Below are 13,500 nucleotides of genomic sequence, written 5' to 3' on the forward strand. Positions count from 1 at the left end.
AGGGTTTTGAACATTTATTATGCCCATAACCTAATCTCCCTAAGCTGTTCATTCCCTGTTCATCACCTGATGGGAATAAAGAGCCTGTGTAAAAGCAACAGAAGGAGGTCCTCTGTAAATGTAAAGACTTTCAGCTGTACATCAACTGAGTCAGCTGTTTGCTTTATCTTCTCTATTTCCATAGCTTAAAGACTTTATGACTTAATCACTTTTAATCTTCTTTCAGTTTGCCATTTATATTTCTTCCCAGAGGTGTTACATTTTTGATGTTGGGATTTTTAAATATCAGATAATGGCTTACTCCCCCCAAATTTTTCTTTTTTCTGAAATCCATTCCTGCAATTCAGGCCAAAATTCTTCAAATCAGACATGGCTTGTAATTACCTTGATTTTTGAGTGCCTGTTTATGATTTTCTGAAGCACAAAGTGTCATGACCCTGATACATGCAATAGATGTTGTGGCAGAATGGTGCTTATAGAAATCAGAGGCACACATGGCACTTAATCTTTATTGCAATGGGCCTTCATCCAGGACTCACTGCAGTTGGTTATCTAAAGATAACGAAGTGTTAGTAAACACTTAGTTTATTAGTTTAAGATCAAGGTTTCATCAAGGTTTTCTCACACACACACATACACACTTTTCTGCTTGGAAAAAAGTGTATTTTCCTAGCTGGTTTAAGATCTATCTACACCATGGCAAACAGACTGTACTGCAGGTATTAAGCTATTTGTCGTCCAGAATATCTCTGTCCTTACTGGTACAGCCTTCTAGATCACACCCAGGATAAGTCACATGTGACTCTGTAACCAGCCATTGCCAGGTTAGCATTTGCTAGCTAGTTTTTTGTGCAACATTGAACACTGCATTTCCCTTTCCCCTTCAAAGTGAGTGTTGTGGTTTAGCCCGGCTGGCAGCCAAACACCACACAGCCGTTCGCTCACCCTCCCCCCTCCCTCTCCGGGATGGGGGAGAGAAACGGGAAAGTGAAGCCTGTGAGTTGAGATAAGGACAGTTTATTAAGACAGGGAAAATAATAACAATAATAATAATAATAATAATAATAGTAATAATGTGTACAAAGTGATGCACAATGCAATTGCTCACCACCCGTTGACCGATGCCCGGCCTATCCCCGAGCAGCCGGCCCCCCCACCCCGGCTAGCCACCCCTATATATTGTTCAGCATGACGTCAGATGGTATGGAATACCCCTTTGGCCAGTTTGGGTCAGCTGTCCTGGGTCTGTCCCCTCCCAGCTCCTGCTGCACCCCCAGCCTGCTCGCTAGCAGGACAGAGCGAGAAGCTGAAAAGTCCTTGGCTTGGTGTAAGCATTGCTCTACAACAATTAAAACATCAGCATGTTATCAGCGCTCTTCTCATCCTAATCCAAAACATAGCACCCTGCCAGCTACTAGGAGGGAAATTAACTCTGTCCTACCTGAAACCAGGACAGTGAGAAAGTAGCTTGAAGTTTTGCTTCATGCTAGCTGATTTTAAACATTTAGGTTTGGTCACTTTATTTTTTTTGTGGTTTTTTTTTTGTGTTTTTTTTTTTTTTTCATTTGTTTTAAATCCCCACATACTGCATTCAGCTCTGTCTCCCTCAGCAACCTGTTTGTGCAAGTAGGACATGTCAAGCATCAGTGTTTCACTGTGGGCATCACAGAGAGGATGCAGAAGAGGGAGGGAGGATGCCAGCAATGGCAACTGGTTTCATCTATCGCCCGTGTTAAATTAGGCATCTCAGAAAAAGATAAAAATGTCTTGCAATTCTACTACTAAGCATTTAAAAACAATTGTAGGGAGTTGCTGACAGAACAGAACTATGTATTTGCCTTGTGGAAGCTGCTGTTCTTGTAATTTGCTCATAATTAAAAAAGGTCTCTAGAGAAATTGAGATAATATAGAGCAATTTGTACCTATACCTCCTTTTCTCCTTTGGTGGCTCTTCATTTAGTGAAGTTCATCCTACAAGCAGAAGACAGATCTTTCCCCTTAAAATTCAGCGCTTTCCTTCATGGCCCATTTTGGGGAGGTCACCCAATGATTCTGGGTACGTTCACTGTCTATGACATCAGGGCAGACCAGAATAGCCCTGATGAATATAAAAATGAAAGAAGTAAACATTAACACCATAGAAAAAGACAAAAATATTACCAAATATAACAGAACCAATTAAAAAGAAAAAAAAACCTGCTTATGAACCACAAAACAATGCAAAATGGTTCAGTGTATTCCTCACCTGTAGGTTTGTAGGTCTGAAATGCTTCTGAATTAGGATTTCTTTGACAGCTGCAACAAATTTGTGTGAAAAATCTTGGTTCCAAATATCATAAGTATTCAAGAAAATGAACATTTAAAGTCACCCAGGCAACATCATTCTGACAAGAACAGTTTACAGGACAAATCAGAATACTATATTTTGTGCCAATAATGCATTACATTCTTCTTTGTAAAGCCTCTAAATGTTTTGCTGATAAGTCTATTACATATCCATTTGTGTTTGCTTGTTTTCTCTTTTTTTTTTTTTTTTTCCTAAGCAGAATTTGAATACTTTTTGCATTGTCTGGTGTCTGTAGACATCTTGCAGTTTGTCCTGGTTGCTGGATTTCTGGAGATCCCAAATGAAAAGTGACATTAGAAGTGGATGTCACATCTACAGTAAAATAATGTTGATGCACTCAAGATCCTGTTGAATTATTACGAATGTGCTATCCAGATGTTCTGACTGCTCAGTAAATCAGACGTATTATATTCACTGTACTTAAATCACACCAGGTTTATACTTATTCTGTTCTGGAAATCCTCATCATGAAAATGGAAACCATTACGTGCAAGGAGAGGCACAGTGTACAAATGTGCTCCCTGCTTCCCATCCTTTCACCTTCTGTGAACATGAGCAGTGATCCTGTTTCTCTGCTTTGGCTTGGTCAATATTACTATACAGGGACACATGGAGTACTTTTGACACATTAAGACTTGTTGAATATGAGAGGAACAATTACTAAAAATTTGCTTTTTTGTTTTGTTTTATTATTAATCTTTTCTAATAAATTACATTTCAATATGCTATATCAAATTCTCACAACAAATTGTATAGTCATTTCCTGTAGTCATACATGTTAGCCTCCCTCTACCCCCTAACCTGTAAAACACTGAATAAATATGAGGAAAGTGTTACCTGCTTCAGCAGAATTAAGTACAACTACTTATTTTCATCAGGTCAGTAACATTCAGAAAAGTGCAGACCACATTATTTGCTCTTTTTAAACGAAACTCTTCACTTTCGGATGCATAGATGTAAGTATCAATAATCATAACACCAGGATTTAATCTTATTGAAGCCTTGTCTTTCCATAACCAACCGGCTGAGATACACTTACCAAAATGTGTTCCAGAAACAAACTTTATTTAGAGAGCCAGAATATCTTCCAAAGGAATCTTGCAAGGTCTAAGGAGGTTAGGTATGCAGCAGTTGTTGAATTTTTATGGGAGCCGAATATCTTATGTCCCTTAGGATTTATTTAGGTTGCAGGGGATTTTTTTTATTTGTTTTCCTAGGTAAAAATTTGCATTGTTTCTAGTATCTTGTGTGAAATCTTTTCTTTCCATTGTTTGTTTGTTTGCTTTTCCCAATTTGAGATTGAAAAAGCCATGTAAACTTGTTTTACAGTTTGTGAAGTAAACTCCTTTATGCTTCTGAGGCAATCTAGTTGTATTTTCCTTCTGCACAGAACAGTGACAAGGACAGATGAATCAGCAGTGGAGGCAAAGTACAGTGCAGCAAGCCACTTCTAGACATGAATGTACAATAGCATTCTTAACCATGTGCCTAGCACAAAAAGCAGCAGTAGAGTCGTGTTTCTTTTCCGATTTCAGCATGTCAGTTTGCTTCAGGAAATGTGAAGGAAAGTTGCCATGGTGCAGGTGGGGAAGCATTTCTTCTTCCTTTCCATCCCATCAAACATAGAGCCATATGACCTGATTTTAAATTTCTTCAAGATCCATCTTTGCATAAAGGAAAGATATATATGCAGTTATAATACTTTGGCCATCACAAATAAGCACTCCAAATTCCAACATTGCTCCAAAACTAGTGGATATCTTTGTATCTGTGCACCACCAACGTGCAGAATGTGCCCTTCAAGAACATCAGAATCAATGGGAGATTGTCAGGAGTGTCTAACTGTTGCCCAAATTAATACAATTATAGTAGGACATAAGAACAAAACGTCTTAGCTAGGTAATCTTGCCCTCCGTCCAGTGCCAGTCTGACCCGGACTTGAATTTATCAAGCTTAAGGCACTCCAACTGAGGAAAAAAATGTGGTTTTGGTAGACAGTGATCGCATGAGAGGAACTCCTAGTAAATACTGAAGTATTATTAAAGTCTGGGAAAACATACAAACAAATAAACAAAGATCTTTTAGGAAACATGATAATTTTAAAATATATAAAAAGCTACTGCAAAAGCAAGTAGCATTTTTCTTAGTCCCTGAGGACAGAAAGAGAAATACTATTGTCAGAAAGATTGTGAAATCATAAAGGATACACAGGGAAACACTTTCTAAAAAATATTGGGATAAACTCCAAAAGGAGCCTAAGCACTGGAGAACTTTAGTACATCTGTCTGGAATCCTTCTGTCTGTCTATCTAACTGTCTGTCTGCCAGAACAGTAGATGTGTCAATGACAGATTAACTAAAGCACTCTTCCTCTGACTCGGGGATTTGTCCATTTTAACAAAAAATTTATACGAAGAAACATTTTCAGTTCCTGCTGTCCCCACCTATCAAAGAGAAACCTTAGGTAACAACTGGCTGATCAGGAAGTCAATAGGACAATCAGAATAACAATCAACAGAGCTACATCAGAGCAAAAGCAGATCTGAAGATGAACACTAAGTTCTGAGTCTTGTCTTTTCTAATCATAACATAGTATGCTTTTACCCAAGGCTTTTGTTAAGATCAAATGAAAATATGAGACAATGAGCTTAAGAAAATCTTTCATATGCTCAACCTTTACCTACGCAACTGCAATGGAAATCGAAGGAAACCCAAGTTTTAGACTACCTAACTGTAAGATTTAAGAAAACTTTCTTTGATTTCCTACTCCCATATTGCAACTGTTCATAAAAAGACTGAGTACTTACTCACAATTGCCAGACCTTAAGTTAGGTCAGACTGTTTCATGTTCAGCGACTTTAATGTATCTACCTCGACTGGCATGAGATAGAAATACGTCCCTTTTGCTTTTACGCAAGATTTGAAGTGATAAACTAATGATAAACTTCCTAGGTTAAATCAAATAGAAAATAGCCATATTTTTTTCATATTTCAAGTATTTTTTTTCTGCAATCTTTACTTACAATTTAACTACCTTTAATTTCATCAAAGACCTGCATACAAGTGAAACTTATGCCATTACAATTGACCAGGAGAAACAAAAACAAACATGAAAAGATTTAACATCCTACACTGTCTAAGAACACAAAGTAGGATAAGAAGTATGAGTATTTCTAATCTGGTCTTGCAGCATGAAGAAACAGTGCTTGAAGCATTATTTTGACTAGATCTAATTTAGGGAAAATGAGGGAGATGGGAAAGGAAGAACAGTTATACATACCATATAGACCAATCAAAGCTGGCCGTGAAATAGTTAGCTGAGATACATAGCTAACGTAGATGTGTCAATCTAAAATTTAGAGTATAATGTGCAAAACTTGTGGATGACCCAGGGTGAATACTTACACAACTGACTGTACGTAGACCTCCACAACTTAGATACCTGTATCTTGTTAGTCATGTAGTTTCCATTCATAACTAATGGAGACACATCTAGAGCACAATCACCGTGACAAAGATGTCCAAACTGTCAGATGAATTACAATCTACAAATGCCTAGTTCTCTTTATTGACTGTAAATAATAGCCTATGCTGATTAGTTCAGAAGTAAAGATCTACCAAGTACATATTTAAAGGCAGGTGAGATTAATTCCATTATTAATCTGTTCTTATTACTTCAGCCACCTTGTTTACATCCAGCTGGGACATCTCATGAGAGCTGCAAACCATACAAACTATGTGTTCATATTGCAGTATCAACTTCCTAACAATGAGAAAGCCACAGAGAAAAGCAAGCCACTTCTCTGAATTACATACTGTCTGGATTGATGCAGCCTTTGAAGAAAAACTTGTGGCTTTGAAGTGCACTTTCAATGAGTGAGACCATACTAAAATGTAGTTCCTTGATGGGATTCATAATTAAATTACCCTCAGCTTTTGTCCATTTTGTCCATGTGTAGCTCAATCACAGTTTACTTGAATGTCCTAAAAGTTGTAGGGAGATTTTTTTACAATTAGTAGTTCTAACTTGTCTTTGAAACTCATGTTCCGTAAAATCTATTCCAGTAAAACTCAGTTTTTCAAAGGTTCACAGAGAATAAACACAAAAGGAATTTGAGCATGCTATTAAAAATTCATTAAAAACCTCTGATATTACATTGATGGACAAGTGCAAGAAGCTACATAGATACTTATGTTTAAAAATCCAACAAATCTTTGCAGACTTATTTTTACATATTTCACCCAGATACTATACCATGATTTCTGTTTAGCAGAGAACTTCTTGTTTCAGAAGTGTTAAAGACTGTTTATCTAAAGCCCTTGACCTTCTTCAGTTGTGTTGTAATTATTTGTATTTATGTGTAACTTTACTATAATATCCATAGGACAAATAACTTGGAAATCAGTCAACTCAGTGTTGCTTTTGAAGTGCTTGATTACTGTCGTATCTGGTTTCAAGATATGCCTCGCCCCCAAATAAAAAAAAATATATTAAAAAAATAGGTATTTTAATTTGAACTGAACCCAGTACTCTGAGGTATCCAAGACACTATATGGGGCTAGACATAAGTCAGGAGGTATGAGAAATCTGTACCCTTCTGTATCATCAGCTATAGGCTGGGTCAGACACCCAAGAACATCTAAAACAGTATTAAATGCACCTGTATCAAGCCACTGTTCTAACTAAGAAAGGCAGCTTACTTTGAGGAAGAACAGTTAGACTGTCCCCTGGATGAATATCAAGTTGAAAGATATCTGTCTGAAGTCTGTGGAAAATTTCAAAACAGCAGTAGTCTATAAAGGCTAACAGAGGCACCAAAAGGAAGTACCCTCTGGGAATGATCTGTGCTGAAAGCTAGGAAGGTTAATTCCCTCTAACAGATTGAACCTGAAATGTAAGATATCCTCAAAGAAGAAAGCTATAAATATTTTGTTTAAAAAAATAAAAATAAAAATCAGAATGGAGAAGAGGGGGAGGCAAAAGATCTTCTAATTTACTCATATTTTAAGAAATTTATTAATATTTTAACTGATTATCTATTTTAGATCTTCTAATCTTCTAATACTTCTATTCAAATTTTATCTTAAACCAGGTAGAAGGGAAATAATTTTAAGATTAATGGATAAGAGCAAGACGAGTCTGTGGTAAATATGTAAGGCAAAGCATTGAGGCCTCCTAACTAGTAGAAAGATAGTAATGCAGGAGGCACGGAAAAGTCTTCCAGTGAATAATAGTAATCAGTAAGGCACTTCAGTATGCATTAAGATATCGATATCAGGTGCAAACTTACCCACTCCTTGCTCTAGTTTTAAGATCTGAAGGGATAAGGCATTTCTCAGACACAGTATTAGTGGAAAATTTACGCTATACGGTACAATATTTTACCAAGAAAAGTGCAAAACTTTCTCAAATGCAAGTAAAACAGTTTTAAATAGATTTACACTTTTCCATCTTTTTTTTTTTTTCCAGTAGCAGCTTATTTACATAAAGTCTCTTATTTCTTTCCTTAATTTTTGTATTAATTCTATAACACTCCTTCAGGTTTCATTTTTAAATTTCAAGTCTGGTATCTTTTCTTTTTGGTAATAATTGATTGGTATCTATTACTGATGGAACAGTTATTAGAGTGTGTACTTTCCTCAACTTCTAAGTCAGAAGTTTGCTTTCTTGCCACTATCAAAACATTTCTGTTTCAGCCTGAAAGAGTATAAACCACCACCTAGGTTAACAAGCTGCTGAAGTTAAATGCAGTTTGAATCACTGGTGTTCACTTACCGTAGAGTTCATTTGGTAAGGATTTCTTGGAGGACTAATTCCCCAAAATTATTTCTGAAGAGTTAATGGGAGGCTTTCTATTATAAAAAAAAAAAAAAAAAACAAGTCTCACTTAAAAAGGGCAGAAAAGAGTAATTATTTTTTTTTTCTTTTAGGAAGAGGGTGAATAATTATGGGAAGACATGATATTATGAAGAACAAAGTAAAGAATTAAAAATCCACCAAAACAATGGTTGAAATTTTCCCCTGCTGCTTTTCACAAATAAAAATACCTATCTATGTTTAAAAGCTTGATTTTAAATAACCTGTAAAGAAAGGATTGTTAACTGAAGGAAAATAAATCCAAACAGTAAAAGAAAAGTGAATTAAGGAATTAAATAGAATAATTTTTCAGAGAATCAAATATGGATTAAACAATTCAATAATTCAGACATAAATAAACATTATTTAGAATTCCAGGGTTATACATTATACAAACATAATAACATTTATTTAAATAACCTAAGTAAATATTCTAATTTATCTTCACAACTAACCATGCTCACTGCAATGGCATTGAGAGTGCTATTAGCAGAAAATTTAAAACAATTCTGCCCCTTGTAAAATGACAGTAAAAGAAACATGTTAAACAAATTAATCAAAGAAGATACATGCATGTTAAACACTAATATACTATGTGCAAATGACTACTGAAGATTTTAACTTTCATTAGATACTACGATTTACGCAGATGATTAGATGCCATTGATAGAGAAAAAAATTAAAGGCGACAGGGCTCAGTAATATACTTACTCAGTGCACTGATAAGATGAGCTTCTGGCTAGCTGCAATTGAGTATATGAAATTATCAACTATAGAAATTCTATTATTTCCTGCTTGGAGTTCACCTCTGAGTACCTGGCTCAACTGATCACTCCTGTAGCTTATCTGGTAAGTTTTACACAGTTTTGCCCAATAACACGCAAAGCACTAAAGTAGATACTTGGGGTCCTCTCTTATACAAGGCATGATACAGAACATGAAGCTCACGGCCAAGGAAAAAAGAAATTGTATCTCTGACTTCCAACTCCCAAGAATCCACAGTAACCCAGAATTTCTAAGAGCTATGCCCATGAAATTTTTGTTTTGTTTTGTTTTTTGCCATTTTCCACTAGCACAAGACCTGCAACAGGAAGTAGTTACTGATAGTTCTCTGGGGAAATGTTCCTGCTGCAAATGTAGGGTTTTTTTCATCCTCTGTATACAGTTACAGCACTGAAAAGGGACAAGGGCAGATTAAATTCATCCTCAAATGCACTCAAGAGCCAAAGAACTTCCTTTTGAAACCAGTGGGACATGAATGTGTTATAGCTATCTCAATTACAGCTAATTGCCAGAGTTATGGATCTTTTCCCAGCTTTTTAGTTTGAGCTTCTGCCTGCTGCTACACCAGTGTACAAATCTGAAACAAATCAGCAGAGGTGCCATTTCCTCATATCTGTTGTGTGAGAAAATGGACTGGATATATCTGTAACACTGTAGAGTACACCAGGAGGGCTGCCTAGCTAATGAACCAATCCAGCCAATGTCTGGCATGAAGCAGGGCAAAAACTGCTGAAAGAGGTGCACATCACCTCCTGGCAAGCTGGCATACAGTCTGTTAAAAAACTATCTATCATGCTGTCAAAGGTATCAAATCAGCAATGTTGTGGATAGATCTTTGTCATTATGACAGAGAAGTTTTCCTAGGGTGTAGTGTCACCTACCTATTAGACACGTAGCTTAGCTTTATTTCTTGGTCCAACACATACATATCATTGCTCTTCACCTTTGCAACTGTTCCTTCTTCCTCGCGCTTTAGAGCTGAAGAGTGGGAAACATTTTATGTTTGTTAATTTACCGCTCAAGTCAGACACCACTATGTTAATTTTAATCTGAAAATTAACTGGCAACATGAGATCTTTGAAATCCATCATCTAAGCAGAAACATGGACATTCCTTTTGTGCAGGCTGCTGAAATATATTAGAGTAAAACTGAGATATCTTTTCCAGGTAATAAATCCAGTCTGCTCTTATGTTGGCATATTTCTTTATTATTATTATCATTATTGTTATTATTACAAGTAACTGTAAAAATTATGTTTTTTAGGAGAATTACCTGAACAGAGATGTTATGACAATTTTCTCTATTTTAATTTCAAGCTCTACAAAGAGAATTCATGAAACACCTAAAGTAGATTTGAAACATACATCTCAGTAATTCTAAAACCAACCATCATAGCTATATTACAGCTAAACTACTAGCTCTAGAGTCCATTTGAAGAAAGAGAATTTCCAACAATGTATAAGACCTAAACATATTAATGGATAAATTCATTTCCGATGCAGATAACAACCTTTAAAGAAATTTAAACAGGACTCTCTTGTTATGATGGATGTTATAGGAGCCATCTTGCACTGTAATAGCAACCTATGTTTGAGAAGGAAACAAATAGTTTGGAAGCTGACTGTGCAAAGGCAGGTGGGTCTAATGTTGCATGGACACCTACTGGAAATCCCTTAGTAGGTAGCCATCACAAAAGTCTTACTTTTGAACCATTTATCCATTTGCTTGTCTGGTTTAAGAGCTCCTTTGCTCCTGGCCTAGGTTCTAGATTGGAGAAAAACTTCAACGTTTACACTTTCTGGTCAATCTTCCAACTGACAAAAACAGTGATCTCTGGTACTTTTTCCCTCATTTACCTTTCCCATGCCAGTTGCATCTTGGATATTGCCTCCTCACATAATTTAAGAGCAATAATGGACAAAAGTCCTGTTTGACACACAGAAACGGCTTTAAAGATGTTAACACAAGGCTGATGAATCTTTATTTAAAGAAGGAGCCAATTAACATGTTTATGTACCCTGTTTTATTGTGTGTGTTGGGGGGAGGGATGGGTTCTGTCACAAAAACATGCTGAAAATGAGATTCTGCATTTCGTATAATTTGTTTAGGAATGTTCTGTGCAAAGTCTGGTTTTATTACTCCCAACTTTAGAAAACAACTTCCAAAGTCAAAATCTTTTCTAAGGTCCTTCCAGAATTTCAGTTCTGCTTCATTGTCTTTCCAGGTGTTTTCTCTTTTCCTGGCAAGTTTTCTTTTCCTCCCAAACCTATCAACAGACATTCCAACATTTTCATTTAGAATCAATTCCAAGAAACTCCTCAGAAAAATAAGAGGAAAAGTTTTCCACTTCCCTTACAGGTCTTTGTTCTGAAACTCAATGCTTATTGCACAGTCCAACCAGACCTTTCAGTCATCTAAATATACCAGCAGCCTCTGTACTAGATAACGAGGTTGCCTACATACCTGCCAAGTTGCTCACGGCACATGCTTAGAACATTCTGGATGACTTGTAGGTGTTCAACCTCCCATGCAGCTGAGGAACGGGTAGGGATGTACTGAAAGTTTGTATGAGGGCAATGGAGTCTAGCAGCGCTTCAGACATGTCTGGGATGTTTGTGCTGCTCCCTGTTTCTGGGGCTTGTCTGCTTCCTGCAAAACATGCATGGTAATGTAACCAAGAAATACAGAGCATCCAAACACCATATGCCTTAGTTGGAGAGATGAGTTATCCCTTTAAGCCTTGTGAGTTACTCTTTGGAAGCATCTGCCGCCTTCTCCCATGACTGTTTACAGAGATTAAGTTCTGAGTTAACATTTACTCCACCAAGCCAGATACTTTTTATTAAGAGATCAAAAAAAAAAACCATAAACTAGAAACTTTGAGTAGAAATTCGGAATACAACCTGTTATGTCACCAGACACTTCTTTTATAACCATCTGTCTTCTATGCTTCAACCATTTCACCAAGATGAAGGGTAGCAGTCACATTTACTAGCATTTTTTAAGTCTAAAATTGCATATGTGATAAAGATGTGCTTGCCAACAGCTAATGTCAATCTCCAGCAGTATAATAAAGTCAAAAAACTGTCCCAAATTGCCTACCCAAAAAAACAAAAAAAAAAAACAAAAAAACAAAACTGTGCACAGTTTTAAACAATTTTAAATAAAAAGCATCTAATGTGCGCAAGTCGATGGGACCGGATGGGATGCACCCGAGGGTACTGAAAGAACTGGCGGAGGAGCTGGCCGAGCCGCTTTCCATCATTTATCGGCAGTCCTGGCTATCGGGGGAGGTCCCAGTTGACTGGCGGCTAGCCAATGTGACGCCCATCTATAAGAAGGGCCGGAGGGCAGACCCGGGTAACTATAGGCCTGTCAGTTTGACCTCAGTGCCAGGAAAGCTCATGGAGCAGATTATCTTGAGGGTCATCACGCGGCACTTGCAGGGCGAGCAGGCGATCAGGCCCAGTCAACATGGGTTTATGAAAGGCAGGTCCTGCTTGACGAACCTGATCTCCTTCTATGACAAAGTGACGCGCTTGGTGGATGAGGGAAGGGCTGTGGATGTGGTTTACCTTGACCTCAGTAAGGCTTTTGACACCGTTCCCCACAACATTCTCCTCAAGAAACTGGCTGCTCGGGGCTTGGACTGGCGTACGCTTCGCTGGGTTAGAAACTGGCTGGATAGCCGGGCCCAGAGAGTTGTGGTGAATGGAGTCAAATCTGGTTGGAGGCTGGTCACAAGTGGTGTCCCCCAGGGCTCGGTACTGGGGCCGGTCCTCTTTAATATCTTTATCGATGATCTGGATGAGGGCGTCCAGTGCACCCTCAGTAAGTTTGCAGATGACACCAAGCTAAGTGCGTGTGTCGATCTGCTCGAGGGCAGGAAGGCTCTGCAGGAGGATCTGGATAGGCTGGAGCGATGGGCTGAGGTCAACTGTATGAAGTTCAACAAGGCCAAGTGCCGGGTCCTGCACCTGGGGCGCAACAACCCCAAGCAGAGCTACAGGCTGGGAGATGAGTGGCTGGAAAGCTGCCTGGCCGAGAAGGACCTGGGAGTATTGGTTGATAGTCGGCTGAATATGAGCCAGCAGTGTGCTCAGGTGGCCAAGAAGGCCAACAGCATCCTGGCCTGTATAAGAAGCAGTGTGGCCAGCAGGTCTAGGGAGGTGATTGTCCCCCTGTACTCGGCTCTGGTGAGGCCGCACCTTGAGTACTGTGTTCAGTTTTGGGCCCCTCGCTACAGGAAGGACATGGACGTGCTCGAGCGAGTCCAGAGAAGGGCGACCAAGCTGGTGAGGGGTCTGGAGAACAAGTCTTACGAGGAGCGACTGAGGGAGCTGGGCTTGTTCAGCCTGGAAAAGAGGAGGCTCAGGGGCGACCTTATCGCTCTCTACAGTTACCTTAAAGGAAGCTGTAGTGAGGTGGGGGTTGGTCTGTTCTCCCACGTGCCTGGTGACAGGACGAGGGGGAATGGGCGAAAGTTGCGACAGGGGAGTTTTAGGTTGGATGT

General features: G+C 38.4%; 1 long non-coding RNA gene across 2 annotated transcripts; it reads right to left on the reverse strand.

The window, feature by feature from the left end:
- Window positions 1-3,554: 3,554 nt before the first annotated feature.
- LOC118250622 (uncharacterized) lies at window positions 3,555-11,625 on the reverse strand. 2 transcript variants are annotated; one of them, XR_004779505.2, is made up of 4 exons: window positions 11,451-11,625; window positions 9,868-9,964; window positions 8,123-8,199; window positions 3,555-4,011 (listed from the first exon to the last, which is right to left on the reverse strand). It is a non-coding gene; the product is annotated as an uncharacterized LOC118250622 (long non-coding RNA). The 2 variants fall into 2 exon arrangements; XR_007708232.1 differs by lacking the exon at window positions 3,555-4,011 and having other exon boundaries at window positions 8,055-8,199.
- Window positions 11,626-13,500: the final 1,875 nt, after the last annotated feature.

Source organism: Cygnus atratus, chromosome 4 (genome assembly GCF_013377495.2).
Source record: "Cygnus atratus isolate AKBS03 ecotype Queensland, Australia chromosome 4, CAtr_DNAZoo_HiC_assembly, whole genome shotgun sequence".
In the NCBI taxonomy this organism is placed as follows: Eukaryota; Metazoa; Chordata; class Aves; order Anseriformes; family Anatidae; genus Cygnus; species Cygnus atratus.